This window comes from Tachypleus tridentatus, chromosome 12, assembly GCF_004210375.1.
Source record: "Tachypleus tridentatus isolate NWPU-2018 chromosome 12, ASM421037v1, whole genome shotgun sequence".
Lineage (NCBI taxonomy): Eukaryota > Metazoa > Arthropoda > Merostomata > Xiphosura > Limulidae > Tachypleus > Tachypleus tridentatus.
Window position 1 is genome coordinate 111173387 of NC_134836.1, and position 16847 is coordinate 111190233.

The window sequence follows — 16847 nt, forward strand, 5'->3', positions numbered from 1 at the left end:
TATTGATGAGTGTTTTTGATACATTTATCCATGTTACACAAACATATTCTATGACTGGTCATGTATGTTCTGTAAAGTTTACATATGTTTATTGTTGAATATTCTTGTTTTAATCATCTAAATTCCTAAGGTAACTTGCTATTTTACAAATTCTGGTTTTTATGTTATATAGTGTGGTATCCAGTTTAATTTTAAATCAAAGTAACCCCTATGATTTTTTTTACATTGTTTGTTTGTTTTGGAATTTCGCACAAAGCTACTCGAGAGCTATCTCTGATAGCCGTCCCTAATCTAGCAGTGAAAGACTAGAGGGAAGGCAGCTAGTCATCACCACCCACCGTCAACTCTTGGGGTACTCTTTTACCAACGAAAAGTGGGATTGACCGCACATTATAACGCCACCACGGCTGGGAGTGCGAGCATGTCTGGCGCGACTCGGGCGCGAACCCGAGATCCTCAGATTACGAAGCGCACACCTTACCGCGCTAGGCCATGCCAGGTCCTTTTGTATTGTTACTTGTAAGAGAGTCACGTTTAGATATAACTGTAATATTAATATATTAATTTGTTTTCTTTTTGTACGATTTTGTAAATAATATGACTTGTATTTTGTGCGCATTTATTTTAATTCTCCACTTACTGCAGTTAAAATTCTATACTGTTTAGTAGTGGCCATTTCTTGCTGTTATATGTTTTTCGGCACTCTTCCAGACTGCAACATCACATGTGAATTGCAAGATAAAAGTGTGGTTTGAGTCTTTCAGAGGCTTGTTTTTAAGTTATGTAATTTACCTGCCAGGCGAGTTGTTTGAACTATTTTCACAACAATAACTGTGATTATTTAGCAAGTATTATTGTGAAACAACAATACCTTATTTTGAAATAAAAATAACGTAAACATTAGGTTTTTCACACATTTTGAATTTGTATATTTTAAATTCAAATCAAAGCTGTTTAAAAATGGAATTGTGGTTTCTGTAGCCTCATCATAAATTTCACACCTTTTAGTTTCTGTATTTTGTCAGCTTTTGGTGTTTAATCCGTAACTTTTATCAGTTTTAGTGTTTAATCCGCAACTCCGTAACTTTTATGATATATTGTTCGTGGTGTTTCTTTGTTGCCTCTAAGCATGTTGGGAAACAACAATATCTTATTTTGTAATAAAAATAACGTAAACATTAGATGTTTTTTTCACACATTTTTGAATTTGTATATTTTATATTCAAATCAAAGCTGTTTAAAAATGGAATTGTGGTTTCTGGTGCCTCATCATAAATTTCACACCTTTTAGTTTCTTTACTTTGTCAGTTTTTAGCGTTTAATTCGTAACTTTTATCAGCTTTTAGTGTTTAATCTGTAACTCCGTAACTTTTATGATATATTGTTTGTGTTGTTTCTTTGTTGCTCTAAGCATGTTGTGAAACAACAATATCTTATTTTGTGATAAAAATAACGTAAACATTAGATGTTTTTTTCACATATTTTTGAATTTGCATATTTTAAATTCATATCAAAGCTGTTTAAAAATGGAATTGTGGTTTCTGTAGCCTCATCATAAATTTTACAACTTTTAGTTTCTGTACTTTGTCAGCTTTTAGCGTTTATTCCGTAACTCCGTAACTTTTATCAGCTTTTAGTGGTTAATCGGTAACTCCGTAACTTATATGACATATTGTTTGTGGCTCTTACGTCATTACAATATTTATAATATAACAATGAAACAGTATCTTAGCAACACAGATAATTAGAAGACATTTTGTAAAACGTTTAACATACTACTGCAAGGAAACTTTAAGATTTTGAGATGGTGAAGTTCTTTTTCAAAACATTGCTTTTTATGGCATTATATGCTGTAACAATAGCAGTGCCTGGGCACATAAAACTTAAACCCGAAAATATTATACTTGGCGCCCCACAGATTATTCAATGTGTCCCTGACAACTATAAGATCAAATGTTATACCTTTGATGTTTTCAGGTATTATTGGTTTGGCCCATACGGTGTAATAGAAACAGATGACGAGAAAATTCGCGTAAACAAAGACACGGGTGATTTGATGATTGATAAATTTGATATTTCTGATGCTGGTACTTATAAGTGCATTATTGAATACTCAACAAACTGGGAGATAAAAGCACACAAACCAATTTCCATCACTCATTTCTTGGAAGGTAAATGCCTATAAGAATCGATTTTGGTAGTGTTTAGAAGTTAAAAAAAACACACTTTATATCATGAATCGGATTCCATCCATTTTTACTACAATTTATGTAAAGTGTTATAAGTTCGATATATATTTAATGATTGTACATTAATTTTCCAAAATCCATGAAATCACCTTTCCAACTACCCACATACAGCTCACCGCCATTGTTTCCGCGTTAAACCTGAGGTGTTAAAACGTTGAAAATCAAACTTGTCTGGATATAAATTTATCATTACGAAATAATTTTTGGTTTATTATTATTATATACAATAACTAAATACATATATATATATATGAATAAATGTAATCAATAGCATTACACAATTAATGAAATTAGACATTCCGTGAAGTCAGAAAACGAGATAACCTTGTGTTAGAAATTAGAAAGGTTTTGTTGTTTTCTTTACAAGTCATAGAACAAATAATTTAAAAAATAAAAAGTGTTGAATGATTTCTTTAATCGTCTGTGAAAATATTGAAATTATAAAGTGCTACAGTGTTATAGCAGAAAAACGTTTCTTTTGTTACAAACACACAGTAAGTTCTGGTATTCAGAGACATTGTTTAGCCACTTTTCACATCCAAGCGATGAAACAATACATTCTTATCATTTGAAATAAGAAAGTTTGAAGAGCTTATTTGATTAACTATATCTGTTACTGAGCATATCTTTAATTCTGATCTGGGTAGACATCTTCATTTGTTGGAAGTTAATATTAAACACGTCACATATTAATGAAAAAAAATTCAAGAATAAATACAGCACTGCGTGTTGTTTATTCGCTATTCCGTAAAGCAGAAAACACGCATGATTTCGAAAATAATTTTAATTTTTTTAGTTTATGTTCTCTTTCACGCTTCACTTTATTGTTCCGTCAGTCATGTTGTATATATTTTTAATTACGATTGTTTGTTTTTGAATTCCGCGCAAAACTTCACAAGGCTATCTGCGCTAGCCGTCCCTAAGTTAGCAGTGCAAGACGAGAGGGAAGGCAGCTAGTCATCACCACACACCGCCAACTCTTGGGCTACTCTTTTAGCAACGAATAGTAGGATTGACCGTCACGTTATAGCACGGCTGAAAGGGCGAGCACGTTTGGTGTGATGAGGATTCGAACATGCGACCCTCAGATTACGAGTCGAATGCCTTTACACATCTGGCCATGCCGGGCCTTTAATTACCAAAATTTGCGTTTTTCATATAGCAAAGCTTCAAAGAGATATCCGCTGTACCTACCGAGGGAAATCGAACCTCAACTTTAGCATTGTAAATCCTTATTTATTATTAATTATGAAAATACATTGATTTGAAACTTCCTGTGACTTACGATACAGTAGATAAAGAACAAGATAAGCCATCAACTATATTTGTTAGATTTTGTTTATACCTTACAGGATTTCCAGTGTATGAGCTTTCACGAAGAAAAGTAGTTAATAATTTGTTATGAGCCTAAAGTGTCATATCAGGTCAAAAATTCCCCTAGTGGCCCAGCAAAATGTCTGCGTGCTTCCAATGCTAGAAACCGGGTTTCGATATCCGTGATGGGCAGAGCATAGATAGCGCATGATGTAGTGTTATGCTAAATTCCAAACAAATAGTGCAAAATATTATTTATTATGTCAACAATACTTGAACTACAAAAAATATTATACTTTATTTTAGCATGCGTACAACCTAATGAAAACCACCAATGTCCTGAAGGATTCACACTGAGAAATAACCTGTGTTGTAAGTTGTGCTTTCCTTTAAAGCGTTTATATGTGTGATCAGTATTTGTGAATTCTAGTTTTAAATAAATCGAAAAGGAAAAATGTTTTGAACAAAGTAAGCAGTAAATTAGTTATTATATACTTCATCCATTATTTTATTTTTAATTGTTAACATTGTTTATATTTCAAACTTTTTTCTTAGATCCAAGTCAAACAGAAACGGAGGAAGAAACATACGTTCCTTCTCCAAAGAAAAGTAAGTTATGCTACATATAAAATTACGTAAAACGTACCTTTAACGTGAGACAATATGTGTGGAAAGGATGGTGACAAAATGTCGTGATGTAAAAATATTACTGTGACGATGTTTGTATTGACGCGTGTTGTTCTTTCTTCCCATTAAATTTCTTCAATCCCTTATTCATGAAGGTAAAAAATGTAGTAATGTGTGAAGACCCGATTTCTTATAATATTCCAGTACATTGTGGACATTATTTTCTATTCTAAATAATAAATCTCTTACCATTTCACCACTCATAGCAACTTAGGTAAAACATGATTCACCAAACCAAGTCTATCATTCCCACTAATTCACTGTTCACAGTTTGAGCTTTTCTGTTGTCTGAAGTAAGTTTTTGGACCAGTAATTGCATGTCATAAGTATTTTCCTCCTCCTAGTATTGTTGTATTATTTAAACCTTGACTATTTTAGAAAAACTTGTTGTCTAGAGCAGAGTTTTAGATTTGTTTACAACAAAACAACCGTCCATGCACTTTCGCTTCGAATTGTTACCGATAGTTTCCAATATATTCTCTTTCGTTTGTAGTTCATTTACACACTAATTACAGATTTCTTTGAATAGAGAAACATATAAACAATATTCAGTTTACAAATTGCTAGTAAGTCAGTGTCAACAATCATACATCCTTGGAAGTCTGAGAACTCGTCACTTTTGCATTGTTACGAATATATATATATGCTGTAATGGTGGTCAGTCATGTGACGCATCAAATGATTATCCTGATTTGATATGAAAACACAGTCAGTGTATTTGGTTCTCATAAGATATGATAAGTTAATATCTTTACTTGGATTATCAAAGAAGAAAGTAAATCTAAAGTGATACTTCACACTTCTTTACCCGTAATGTTTTATCCATGTGCATTAAACTTATACGTGTTTGAATAAAGAGTGGAACTTCTTCGATTCCAGTAACTTAGAACGCTGTGGTTATCTTGTTATTTTCACTGTAAGTATACCAAATGAAACGTAGCCTCCTCCAATACTATCATATAACAAAAACAAATTGCACAAAACTAACTTTCTTTTTAACTTGTATTTTTCCATTTCAGCACCATCCATGTTAGAATATCCGATTCCATTGGTAACTGTTGCAGTAGGAGTACCACTATTGTTCATTTCTTTAAGGCAAGAACAAAACAGTATTTTTTTATGTTTTGTTGAATAGATCTTAATATAATTTCTATGTTATTAATAGTTGAACCATGTGTGTATATACTTAATAATGAATTTATAGGGGCTGAGAAATAAAAAAAATGTTAGTTACTTTATTTTAATTAGAATGATAAATAATCAAAGGGTTACAAACGCTTGCATTAATAAGAAATATGTAAGGAGAAATTAGCATCATTAGTTTACAATAAAGTGTATTTTAAGTGTGGAGATTCACTTAAAGCTTAAATTGTGGATCACTTTTTACAATATTACAAGTTCTTCTGATGAAAAACATTCCTTGTAAGTATGTTATTGTTCAACCTGTTTTTTATATGTAAATACCTCAAGGTATTGTGCGTGTCAGTAGAAATACTTGAAATTGAAACGTGAAAATATGGGTAACCTAAACTATTACAATTCGAGTACTTGAGATAAATATAAAAGGCATTTTCATTCAAAATAGTTCTTTAACTAATTAATGATTTCCAGTTTATTTCAATATGGTCTTAAAATTGAAATTTATCAGCAAGTATAATAATTATTAAATTATCCCTCTTAAGCCATAACATTTTATTCCTGTTTACATTTGTTAACTTTATTTTAAAGAGATGCAGCAGGGGACTACTTGTCATCTCCACCGTGGGGAACTGAACCCGCCTATTTTAGTGTTATATGTTCATATACTTACTGACGTTCCACTGGGAGAGAACGTATCTGTGGCTGTCGTTGTTAAATATTATTATTTCTAGATTATAATTATATTCCATTTTTAATTGACATAACACTAATGTACAAATAACAGTCAAATTAAATCATCTATGTTATTTATTCGCGCTTTTTTTTTGTAGTGTCATTATTTGGAAGTGTAATTGTTGTGGATGTGAAGCAGTAAAATCAGAGAGCACAGAAGACCATGCGAATAAAGATGACAGAACAAAAATTAAATATTCACTTGTACCACAAAAAGATGAAGATCAGTCTGTTATTAGAAACGAGAAGAGAAAATATAAAAGTGTAAAAGAGAAGAGGGCCAAAAAAGTTCCGAATTTTCATCTTCCTGAAGTAAGTATTGTGATAACGGGAAATGTCATCACATTTCATACCGAGTGTCTGGGACTTACAATGCTAGAAACCGGCTATCGATAGCTGTGGTGGGTAGAGCACAAATAGACGAACATAACAAGAATGTAATGTACCTTCAGTCACATATGTTTACTTACTTTCTATACATTTTTTATGTTGGTGTTCTGCGTGAAGTTTAGACACCGTTTTAAATATAATATATTAAGGCTATAAACTTTACACTCTAATCTTCCACCTCATAAGAAACGTTTCAATTTAATGGTGCGGTATCGATTTTTTAGAAGGAAATTGTAGTCGGTTTAAATGGATACTTGATAACAACTTCTCGAGACGTTGTGTGTAGATATATACATATAACACAGGTTTCTTCTTTATCATTGCAGCCATCTGAAAACATTTTCGAAATTGTTGTACTCTATTGAATCTGTTTATGAGTCATGTGTTTTCACAGTTATTGCGCTATTGACACAGTTACGGATGAATCTTAACTTGGTATAGGAATACAACAACTTTATGCCATGTCGCTTAGCAACAAAAGTATAACCTGAGATTCTTGTTAATCTATGTACTCAAAGTATAAAGTGAAATGTATGAACAACAAAATTGTAAAATTACATATTTTACTGTATTAACATTTGGGAAGATATATGAAAGATGCTTCTAATATGGCCATTTTAAAACGGTTCCACTTGGATAGAAGCTATTTCAAATTATAGTTCTAAGCCCGCTACGGGGAAAGGAAGGAGTTTTATCAGTATTTTATCTCATGGTTTTCATTGATCTGGTCACATATAAGGGAGACAATTCTTCATGTCGTTAGATGACTTTTCATTAATTATGAAGTTACGTAAATTCCGTCCAGGGGACTAGTACTTGCGTATAAAATAACATTTTCTTCATCACCATTCAAGCCGTCTCCAAACCTTTAATAAATGTTTATTCTATAGATTTGTACTGTATGAGTCTGTTTATGAGTCATTACCTAGTAAAGTTGGGTTGTACTTATTCCATTTAGTAGTAGAGAGACATATATACGTATGATGTATAATGTGAGGACTTCCATCCTTCATATACTACAATTGCTAATTTAGTATTGTTTTGTTTGTTTTTTCAATTTCGCACAAAGCTACACGAGGGCTATCTGTGCTAGCCGTCTCTAATTTAACAGTGTAAGAGTAGAGGGAAGGCAGCTAGTCATCACCACCCACCGCCAACTCTTGGGCTACTCTATTACCAACGAAAAGTGGGATTCACCGCACATTATAACGCCCCCACGCCTGAAATGGCGAGCATATTTGGCGCGACGGGGATGCGAACCCATGACCCTCAGATTACGAGTCGAACGCCTTAACACGCTCGGCCATGCCGGGCCCAACGTTGTAAGAGTCATACATAGTGTGAGTCAATTATTGACGCCAAGTTACTCGATTATCGTGTTTGTATTCTTCTTGCGTTTTAGTTCAAATCGATATTGATGAATTTCGCAGCGCCATCTCGATGTTAAAATGCTTCCAAACAAATATTAAATATTCGAATTTTAAATACAAAGGTACCTATAGATTAAGGACATCTGGTGCAGCCCAGTAATAAGACCGAATACTTATAACTCTAATAGTCTGGTATTAATGCTCTTGGCGAGCAGACACAGATAGTCCGTTTTGAAGTTTTCTGATAAAAAAACCAACAAAAACAACGTAGAGTGAAATTCTCGATAATTGCAGCAACTAAATTAAAATATACATCACGCAATTTATCATTCTCAAAAGTATAGTTGTTAGTACCAACGTTTTTATTTCAATTTCTTTTCATTTTGATTATTTTTGAAATTCTCAAATTTCTAATAACGCTTCTTAGTAATTGTTTACATTTTATTCTGTTTAGTGCTAGAAAAATATGATACTTTCTACAGAGTGTTTCCCCAAAGTAAAGTTGTAAATATTTCGATATGCATAAGATAAACATTTCCTTCCCTTTTTACTTATTAGAAATCAATTTATAGAGTCAATTAGTTTGCTCAAAATTTGGATATTTCAATAAAAGTGTTGTTCGAAAACGTATTTTAATTGATATCCACTAAATTGATATAGCCCAGTTATCGGTAGTTTCATTGTATTAACTTCCAAGAGGTAATTTCTATATAATGATAACTAACATCAACCTATCCTGATTCTTGTTATTTTTAGAGAGAAAGAAAGGCGAATGTTTTTACCAACAGGAAGGACATCCAAAATAGTAATGTCTCAAATGAAATAACAAACATTATCACGAGTCTTGAAGGATCACATACAAAATATTTTATACCAATACAGCCTCATAAATATCAACCAATAATCTCATATATATCAGAAACTCTGTTAACTAAAGGAAGGAGGTACCTTCACATTGTAGACGTAACAAAAAATTTAAGAAATATAAATCAAAGAGACCTCTTTACTTCAAAGAACTGCAAGATTTGTTTCACGAAAGGAAATCATCAGAGTCAGAGTGTTCCGACGACTAGAGTAGAAAGAAAAATTGAGAAAAGTAAGCCTCTGAAACATATTTAGATCCACAAAAATTTTTGACAAGTGTTTAACCGAATTAGAAAGCCAGATGCAAGACAACAACAGAAGAACATCTATGATCGGACGATTTTCTTCACTAATAAGAGACAGTGGAACTCGATTTATGTTTTCTTGTCCCGAATTTTCACAAACTTCACATCGATAAAAAAATTAAAATAAAATCTATGTAAATAGAAAATAAAAAGTTATAGAGTATTTAAAAATTGCCTGTTTTATCGCGTTAAAAATCCATGTTTGTTTCAAAGAAAATGATTATTTATTACAGAAGCTTTATAATTTATAACTTCACTGTAGACACACAAGTTGGGGAAAGAATGATTTGAAATTAGTAATTAATATTTTTTGGATATACAAAACTGTTTAGTTTAAGAGTTATTATTCAATTTATTTGGTGAATTAATATTTAATGATTTAAAAAAGTGATTATTTAAGTTTGGTTGTATAACGTGGCAAACAAACAAACATTCCACATTATACAAACAAACTTAAATAATCACTTTCAACACTCTTGCTACGATTTTTTGATAGCCCTCGAGTAGCTTTGTGCTAGCCGTCCATAATTTAGCAGTGTAAGACGAGAGGGAAGGCAGCTAGTCATCACCATCCACCGCCAACTCTTGGGCTATTCTTTTTACCAACGAATAGTGGTATTAAACGTAATATTATAACGCACCCACGGCTGAAAGGGCGAGCATGTTTGGTGCGACCGGGATTCGAACCCGCGACTCTCAGATTACGAGTCTTAATACGCTTTGCCATGCCGGGCCGCTTTACATGATATATTGATACTTAGAACAACGACAGCTGTAACGTTTCCCGAACTTTGTTCACTAGAAACTCTTGCCGTAAAATAAGTGACTTCTCTCTTAACGTTCATCAAATCATGTGCAATCTGTTAGTTGTCTTGTAGGGCAGGTATTCTTATATAGGTAAAACCAAGAATGATGTAACACTGGTCATAAAATTCTGTTCATCTAACCACACGTAACCGTAGTTCTAGAATATTCAGCCAGTAAAATCATGGCAGAAAATAGTCGATATGTAACATATTTAATAAAACATAAGACTGGGTGACTTTGAAAGATTGCTTAAGATAAATTTATTTGCTTGTTATTTACAAGTGCAGATGGCGCTTGAAATTGACATCTTCTGAGAAGATTCTGATATTTCTTCACATATTCTACTATGCAGTGATTATGAGAGTATGCAAGGCATGAAACTTAGTACCTTAAAGAATGAGTTACTTACAGTGTTGAATCATATCGGTAAAGCAAAGAAATGCATAATTCCAGCAAGGAAAACTGGCAACTTCACTACCGACTACCAGTTCACACCAGAGATTAGTTAAACAACTTGTCACAGGAATTACTCCAAGAAACAAAGAGATATAACTGTAAACATATAATTCACGAAGATTTAGGTCCACAAAAGTGGCATAACATCTGTTCTTACAGTATTCTTCACGAATGTAGGCCTACAAAAGTAACGTAAGATCTGCTCTTACAATATTCGCCACAGATTTTGGTCCACAAAAGTGACAAAATACCTGTTCTCACAATATTCTTCATTAATTTAGGCCTACAAAAGTAACGTAAGATCTGCTCTTACAATATTCCCACAGATTTAGGTCCACAAAAGTGACATTTGTTTTTCTCTCTCACAACATGTCTGCGAACTTACAACGCTAAAATCCGGGTTTCGATACCCGTGGTGGGCAGAGCACAGATAGCCCATAGTGTAGCTTTGTGCTTCATTTAAACAAAAAAAACGCTCACAACATTCTCCAAAGGCCAACTGTTAAGAGCTGCACAAACAGAATTCAGACACATGGTAATTGGAAGCACCTCGTCATACTGGACGAATCATATGCGAGTGTTTGCAAATGTTTAATTAGATTATTATCGTCTTGCGGGACAATATGGTTTTGAGTATGACCCAAAAATTTTTTTTCGATTAATTTGTGATAATTTTATATATAGCTCTGAAGATAAGTCAAATATCAGAAGCTTCCTCATGGCCAGGTTGTTCTGAGGCTCGAGTCGTAATCTGAAGGTCTCGGGTTCGAATTTATGTCACACCAAATATGCTCGCCCTTCAGCCGTGGGAGCGTTATAATGTTATGGACAATCCCATTATTCGTTTGTAAAGAGTAGCCCAAAAGTTAGTGGTGGGTGGTGATGACTAGCTGCCCTTTAGTCTTACCCTGCTAAATTAGGGACAGCTAACGCAGATAATCCTCGTGTAGCTTTGCGCGAAATTTGAAAACAAACAAATATCAGAGGATAAGGTGACCTCTGTATACTTTCAGGCTAACGTGTCATCTCCACTATAACGCGAGGAAGTACCAATTTGTACAAACTCACTTTCCAAAATACGATTCCTTCAAAACAAACCATCCAAAAGCATGTTCAAATCAACGTGTCATTTATTTGCAAAATACACGTACGATAAAACATTACTCATAAGCACCTATTCCTACGATTTAACCAAACAAACCCTCAAAAGTTGTTATTTGCGCACATTTTATGTAATTTGACTTTTGGTTTGGTTTGTTTTAATTTCGCTCAAAATTACACGAGGGCTATCTGCTCCAGTCGTCCCTAATGAAATGTACTAAAAATGGAGTCATGTGTAAATTCTGACGATAAAGAAGAGAATCAGGTTTTACATAAAACAGTATCATGAGTGGAAAGATTACAATAACAAATAAACCACACTTGTAATGCCAGAGTCAAAGACAACAAATGAGCCAATGCTGGGGTAAGTCTAGAAGCAGAGCAGCTACTTATCACCACCCACCGTTAACTCTTGGGCTACTCTTTTGCAAACAAATAATGGGATTGATCATCATATTATAACGACCCCATGATTGAAAGGGCGAGAATGTTTGAAGAGGAGGACAGTATTAACCTCAATGCATTTCAATGAAACCTGTGTCGAGAGTTGAAGAAAGGACTACAAGGTGGAAGGTCAGCTTTGTAACTTTGCAATAGACCGTGACCCCACTCTGTATCGCAAATTGTTTTACTTCAATAATCTAACAAAGAGTCGTTACCAGTCATCGCCAAGTTAGGGCGATCGACTCGCAATCAGAGGATCGCGAATTCTAATCCACGTTACACTAAACATGCTTGCCCTTCCAATCGTGGGGGCGTTATAATGTTCGGTCAATCTCACTATTCGTTGGTAAAAGAATAGCCCAAGAGTTGGCGGTGGATGGTGATGACTAGCTGCCTTCCCTCTAGTCTTACACTGCTAAATTACGGACGGCTAGCACAGATAGCCCTCCAGTAGCTTTGTGCGAAATTCAAAACAAACAAACAATACAGTGGATGGTGGTTCAGAGTTATACTAGTTATTTTGAATAATTGGTTGGGTCCCTTCACTCTAGTATTACTTGTGTGACAGGCTATTAATTAGTTTCTTACCTTCATATTTGGGGCTGGAATGCCAATTTCAGGAGGTAAGTTTATCTTACTTACCCCCAAGTGGTGATATATTATTATTTTGATTTCTTCTTCTTTACTTTTGAGAGCAGTCACTTTCCCACAATTGTTTGCTGAAAGTAAAGGGAGATATAGATGTGGGACGTTATGGGCTCGAACACCCACATCTCGCTCTCCTAATTTCAATTGATTTTGATTATTTTATTGATCTTGGATTTGTTCATGTGAGACTGGTGAGTGGAGGTTAAAACTGACAGTTTAAAGTTAGCTACACAAATACACAATGGGCTATCTGTGGCTGCCCATCACGCTCACCTGAACTTATTTTCTAGCATTATAAGTCCACAGAAATATAGAAGTGAAAGCCATTGAGTCATTGTTTAAGTAACACATATTAACATATACCTGCATAAAACATAGTGGAGTTTTGTATAAGTAAAACAAAATAACGTATTTAAAAATGTAAAATATGCCATATATCTGAAGTCTTATTCTACAATGGAGTAAAACTACATTTACTAAAATCATAGTGTGTTGTTATTTTCAATCAGAAGATACCTTTAAAGTGACTCTAAAAGCGAAAACTATAAATCTAGTGTTATAATATGAATAGATCAATGTTGACACTTCGTCTTGTGGTGATGGCATCACTTCTAGCAGCACGCCCTCTGACATTCGTGACATGATCATATTATGCTGCCTGATAGCATCCTCGTTTTTGGAAAAACATGGGATTTTATATCAAGTATTTAAAAAGAAAATTGATATTAAATTTGGTTATTACTCCAACTTGTAGATTAATTAACTTAATTTTGCATATCACATACATGTCCATCACCTAATTAATTTATTAATATTTAATTAAATAAAGTATTATTTAGATATTAATTAAGAATTTGCACTTCACCATATATTAATCACATTATTAATTAATCTTTAATTAATAAATCTCCCCAGTAACACCTCAACCACATTCCCTCCTGGTATTGTCCTTTGGCAGATAACACATGGTCAGCAAGATCTGCTCACATCTCTAATGATTCCTGAGCAATGGATATAACTGGTAGATCTATCTGCTATCTTCTTTGCTCTTAGGTATCCTTGCACAGTCAACTCGTGAATTGTTTCATCAGTTGAGTCCTGTATTCTGTTATGATTTGCTACACTTCCCCAGTATAATTTCTCTGTTTGATTTGGTACAGCAATTCCTTCTAATACTCTGCTCTATAAGTGCTTTACCCTTGTCTTCTGCTCGATTTTTCCCCATATTTTGTCACAAAGATTGTGCAGTAAAAAGTGTTTCTTTTACCCTTCCTTCAATTCCTGCAAACCTACATTCGTGATATCACCTTTTGACCTTTGTAAGATCTTCGTGTTATGTTTGCTCTTATTTTCTTGAGTTCTATTGGTGACTGCCAATGCTTCTTCGTTTATATACATATGTTTTTCATACATATAGTCTTTGATAGGTCTGATATAGCACTCCCTTTTGTTTCTCTATTCTGTTGGTACCATCTCCTTTGTCTTCTGTTAAATTTTCTCCCAGGTATTGTCCCAAAGTTTCTGCCAATGGAGGGACTTTCTTTTATGATTCCTTCAGTTCCTACAAACCTACATTCAGGATGTCCCCTTTTGACACTTGTAAGGTCTTGATGTCTTGCTTGCTCTTCTTTTCTTGACCACTAGTGATGACCACCAATTGTTCATCAATCTTCTTTCGGTCTGGTATCTGAGTTTCTACTAGCTGGTATGTTTTAAACAATTTGGTCAAATATGGATGTTTTATACTGTTGTCTCCAGGTCTCCCATATAATATAGTGCAATAGTACACACACACACTCGTGTGTGTAGTTTGCCTCTCATTTGGTCATAATATAGTAGACTGGTTCTCACTATGCAAACAATTTCTTGTAGGCAATTCACTCTTTTGTCCCCAACATATTCTTCACTCACTGGCATGTTGTGATTTCTTGGTACTTCTAAATATCTGTAACATGCTCCAATCACTATTGACACTGTTGATCCATTTGTTAACTTAAGTTGATTGTTAGTCGTGTACTGATTAACCATGGAAATGGAACTTCCTTCTCATATAATAAATCTGGCATCTTTTATTGATTCTCTTTTTTTTGGCAGCAGCATCTATGCTGACAGTCAAACTTTCTAGTTTCTTAACAACACCATCTATAGAAGTTGCTATAGCAGCTTTATACTGATATTTCTGACGTTGCTTGTTAGTAATGGACTTCCATTACTTCGCAACGTTACATATTTTATAACAAATATAACATTTCTTTACCCATTTGTCTGTTAACCCCATGTAACCTTTGGTAGACTCCTGTTTCTAGTCAACTACCAATTTTTGTTTTAAATAATAATCTCTTCAAAATGAGACAAACGTATGAACAAAAATTATTTACACCATGAAATATCACAGTTGTATCCAAAACTCTAAATAATTAATCTTTATTTTCAAATATCCATTTGGGCTGATTCAATTACTTTAGAATATAATTTACAATATAAACTATTTTTCTCACAGTACTTACTTTTACTCACAGTACTATTAGTAAATTATTCACTCAGTAACTTACTGAGTTACAACATGGGTTACAACAGTTGTATCATAACTTTAAAAAATTGTCTACTTCTCATCAAAATCCACAGAGAATGGTTCAGTTAATATAGATCCTCCTTTTACAATACAAATTATTATATTTATTAAACTTTGAAACTAACTTTATCATATCGCTCGATATGGTTAATTGTTCTCACACCAGCTAACTTCACGTTTTCTCTCATTGACTAATTTTCTTAGAAAAGAACAATTTTTCTCAATCTAGCTCACAGTTGGTTGGTAGCCCATATATTTATCAATTGTTCATTGAGGCCTCAAACTTTCTGTAAACTACGCAGTGACGTTTGAGTGTAACAATACAAACTTGAGGAAACATCGAAAATACAGAAGAATCGAGTAACTTGGCGTCAATAATTGACTCACACTATGTATGACTCTTACAACGTTGGGCCCGGCATGGCCAAGCGTGTTGAGGCGTGCGACTCGTAACCTGAGGGTCATGGGTTCGCATCCCCGTCGCGCCAAACATGCTCGCCCTTTCAGCCGTGGGGGCGTTATAAAGTTCGGTCAATCCCACTTTTCGTTGGAATTAGAGTAGCCCAAGAGTTGGCGGTGGGTGGTGATTACTAGCTGCCTTCCCTCTAGTCTTACACTGTTAAATTAGGGACGCTAGCACAGATAGCCCATGTAGCTTTGTGCGAAATTCAAAAAACAAACAAAACAATACTAAATTAGCAATTGTAGTATATGAAGGATGGAAGTCCTCACATTATACATCATACGTATATATGTCTCTCTACTACTAAATGGAATAAGTACAACCAAACTTTACGAGGTAATGACTCATAAACAGACTCATACAGTACAAATCTATAGAATAAACATTTATTAAAGGTTTGGAGACGGCTTGAATGGTGATGAAGAAAATGTTATTATATACTAGCGCAAGTACTAGTTCCCTGGACGGAATTTACGTAACTTCATAATTAATGAAAAGTCATCTAACGACATGAAGAATTGTCTCCCTTATATGTGACCAGATCAATAAAAACCATGAGATAAAATACTGATAAAACGCCTTCCTTTCCCCTAAATGTGATGACATTTCCCATTATCACAATACTTACTTCAGGAAGATGAAAATTCTGAACTTTTGGCCCTCTTCTCTTTACATTTTACATTTTCTCTTCTCGTTTCTAATAACAGACTGATCTTCATCTTTTTGTGGTACAAGTGAATATTTAATTTTTGTTCTGTCATCTTTATTTGTATGGTCTTCTGTGTTCACTGATTTTACTGTTTCACATCCACAAGAATTGCACTTCCAAATAATGACACTACAAAAGAAAAGCGCGAATAAATAACATAGATGATTTAATTTGACTCTTATTTGTACATTAGTGTTATGTCAATTAAAAATGGAATATAATTATAATCTAGAAATAATAATATTTAACAACGACAGCCACAGATACGTTCTCTCCCAGTGGAACGTCAGTAAGTATATGAACATATAACACTAAAATAGGCGGGTTCAGTTCCCCCACGGTGGAGATGACAAGTAGACCCTGTTGCATCTCTTTAAAATAAAGTTAACAAATGTAAGCAGGAATAAAATGTTATAGATTAAGAGGGATAATTTAATAATTATTATCCTCGCTGATAAATTTCAATTTTAAGACCATATTGAAATAAACTGGAAATCATTAATTAGTTAAAGAACTTTTTTGAATGAAAATGCCTTTTATATTTATCTCAAGTACTCGAGTTGTGATAGTTTAGGTTACCCATATTTTACACGTTT

The 16847-nt window shown here is 33.8% G+C and overlaps 1 long non-coding RNA gene across 3 annotated transcripts in view; it reads left to right on the forward strand.

Moving 5' to 3' along the window:
- LOC143235350 (uncharacterized) overlaps nt 1–16847 on the forward strand; it is a 281246-nt gene that overhangs the window by 109436 nt on the left and 154963 nt on the right. The gene's annotated exons all lie outside the window — the stretch shown is intronic.